The sequence below is a fragment of the Arachis hypogaea genome, chromosome 19 (assembly GCF_003086295.3).
Source record: "Arachis hypogaea cultivar Tifrunner chromosome 19, arahy.Tifrunner.gnm2.J5K5, whole genome shotgun sequence".
Classification (NCBI taxonomy): domain Eukaryota; kingdom Viridiplantae; phylum Streptophyta; class Magnoliopsida; order Fabales; family Fabaceae; genus Arachis; species Arachis hypogaea.
The window spans coordinates 101472133-101475417 of NC_092054.1; the positions used below are offsets into that span (position 1 = coordinate 101472133).

General features: G+C 41.2%; 1 non-coding gene across 1 annotated transcript; it reads left to right on the plus strand.

Annotated features, from left to right (window-relative positions):
* The first annotated feature begins 2315 nt into the window (after positions 1-2315).
* Positions 2316-2423, plus strand: LOC112781041 (small nucleolar RNA R71). Its single transcript, XR_003191839.1, has one exon. It is a non-coding gene; the product is annotated as a small nucleolar RNA R71 (small nucleolar RNA).
* The last annotated feature ends 862 nt before the right edge of the window (positions 2424-3285 follow it).

Here is a 3285-nt window from a genome sequence, read left to right on the forward strand (position 1 = left end):
AAGAAGATATGGAGGAGATAGAGGGATGTGTGTATGGATGTGAGTGGTGAATAGAAAACAGAAGGGATGACCATGAATGGAGAGAGAGAGGGTGAGGTGGGTGGGGATCCTATGAGATTCACAGATCCTGAGATGATCCTGTGGGGTCCACAGATCCTGACATGATCCTATGGGGTCCACAGATCCTGAGGTGTTCAAGGAATTACAACCTTGCACCAAATTAGGCATGTAAAATGCCCTTGCACACAACTCTGGGCGTTCAGCGCCAGGTTGGTGCCCATTTTGGGCGTTCAACGCCCATTTGTTGCCCATTTCTGGCGTTGAACGCCAGAACCATGCTTGTTCTGGGCGTTCAGCGCCCAGATACTGCCCATTTTGGGCGTTCAGCGCCAGAACCATGCTCTGTTCTGGCATTGAACGCCAGGCAGGTGCTTCCTCCAGGGTGTGATTTTTCTTCTGCTGTTTTTGATTCTGTTTCTAAATTTTTTCGTTTATTTTGTGACTCCACATGATTATGAACCTAAGAAAACATGAAAAACAAAAACAAAATTAGATAAATAAACATTGGGTTGCCTCCCAACAAGCGCTTCTTTAATGTCAATAGCTTGACAGTGGGCTCTCATGGAGCCTCATAGATGTGCAGAGCATTGTTGAGACCTCCCAACACCAAACTTAGAGTTTGGATATGGGGGTTTGACACCAAACTTAGAGTTTGGTTGTGGCCTCCCAACACTAAACTTAGAGTTTGACTGTGGGGGCTTTGGTTGACTCTGCTTTGAGAGAAGCTTTTTCTACTTCCTCTCCATGGATGCAGAGAGAGATCCTTGAGTTGTAAACACAAGGTTGTCCTTATTTAATTGAAGGATCAATTCTTCTCTGTCCACATCAATCACAGCTCTTGCTGTGGCTAGGAAAGGTCTTCCTAGGATGATGGATTCATCCTCTTCCTTTCCAGTATCCAGGACGATGAAATTAGCAGGGATGTAAAGGCCTTCAACTTTTACTAACACGTCCTCTACTTGTCCATAAGCCTGTTTTCTTGAATTGTCTGCCATCTCTAATGAGATTTTAGCAGCTTGCACCCCATAGATTCCCAGTTTCTCTATTACAGAGAGGGGCATGAGGTTTATCCCTGAACCAAGGTCACACAGAGCCTTAAAGATCATGGTGCCTATGGTACAAGATATTATGAACTTTCCAGGATCCTGTCTCTTCTGAGGCAATGTCAGTTGATCCAGATCACTTAGTTCATTGGTGAACAAGGGAAGTTCATCTTCCCAAGTTTCAATACCAAATAATTTGGCATTCAACTTCATGATTGCACCAAGAAAATTGGCAGTTTGCTCTTCAGTAACATCCTCATTCTCTTCAGAAGAGGAATACTCATCAGAGTTCATGAATGGCATAAGGAGGTTCAATGGAATCTCTATGGTCTCTAGATGAGCCTCAGAGTCCTTTGGTTCCTCAGAGGGAAGCTCTTTATTGATCACTGGACGTCCTAGGAGGTCTTCCTTCTTGGGATTCACGTCCTCTCATTCCCTTACAGGTTCGGCCACGGTGCTTATGTCAATGCCCTTGCACTCTCCTTTTGGATTCTCTTCTGTATTGCTTGGGAGAGTACTAGGAGGGATTTCAGTGATCCTTTTACTCAGCTGGCCCACTTGTGCTTCCAAATTTCTAATGGAAGACCTTGTTTCATTCATGAAACTCACAGTGGCCTTAGATAGATCAGAGACTAAGTTTGCTAAATTAGAAGTATTTTGTTCAGAGTTCTCTGTCTGTTGCTGAGTGGATGATGGAAAAGGTTTATTATTGTTAAACCTGTTTCTTCCACCGTTATTAAAGCCTTGTTGAGGCCTTTGATCCTTCCATGAGAAATTTGGGTGTTTTCTCCATGATGGATTATATGTGTTTCCATAAGGTTCACCCATATAATTTACCTCTGCTATTGCAGGGTTCTCAGGATCATAAGCTTCTTCTTCATAAGAAGCCTCTTGAGTACTGTTGGATGCAGCTTGCATTCCATTCAGACTCTGAGAAATCATATTGACTTGCTGAGTCAATATTTTGTTCTGAGCCAATATGGCATTCAGAGTATCAACTTCAAGAACTCCCTTCTTCATAGGCGTCCCATTACTCACAGGATTCCTCTCAGAAGTGTACATAAACTGGTTATTAGCAACCATGTCAATGAGTTCTTGAGCTTCTGCAGGCATTTTCTTTAGGTGAATGGATCCACCTGCAGAAGTATCCAATGACATCTTTGATAACTCAGACAAACCATCATAGAATATATCCAGGATGGTCCATTCTGAAAGCATGTCAGAGGGACACTTTTTGGTCAACTGTTTGTATCTTTCCCAAGCTTCATAGAGGGATTCACCATCTTTTTGTTTGAAGGTTTGAACATCCACTCTAAGCTTGCTCAGCTTTTGAGGAGGAAAGAACTTGGCTAAGAAAGCCGTGACCAGCTTATCCAAGAGTTCAGGCTATCTTTGGGTTGAGAGTCCAACCACACTCTAGCTCTGTCTCTTACAGCAAAAGGGAAAAGCATGAGCCCGTAGACTTTAGGATCTACTCCATTAGTCTTAACAGTATCACATATCTGCAAGAATTCAGTTAAGAACTGAAAAGGATCTTCAGATGGAAGTCCATGAAACTTGCAGTTCTGCTGCATCAGAGAAACTAGCTGAGGTTTCAGCTCAAAGTTGTTTGCTCCAATGGCAGGAATGGAGATGCTTCTTCCATGTAAATTGGAATTAGGTGCAGTAAAGTCACCAAGCATTCTCCTTGCATTATTGTTGTTGGGTTCGGCTTCCATCTCCTTTACTTGTTCGAAATTTTCAATAAGGTTGTCTCTGGATTGTTGTAATTTAGCTTCTCTTAGTTTTCTCTTCAGAGTCCTTTCAGGTTCTGGATCAGCTTCAACAAGAATACCTTTTTCTCTGTCCCTACTCATAAGAAAGAGAAGAGAAAAAGAAAAGAAGAGGAATCCTCTATATCACAATAAAGAGGTTCCTTATTGTTAGTAGAAAAAGAAGTGAAGAAAAAAAATTCGAACACAGATAGAAGAGGGGGTTCGAATTTGGTGAGTGATGTGAGGGAGAGATGTTAGTAGATGAATAAATGAATAGAATAAGATGAGAGAGGGAGAGAATTTTCGAAAATTATTTTTGAAAAAGAGTTAGTGATTTTCGAAAATAGTTTTGAAAAAGGTTAGTAATTTTTGAAATTTTAAAATCAAAAATTAAAATAATTAGTTAATTAAAAAGAAACTTTTGAAAA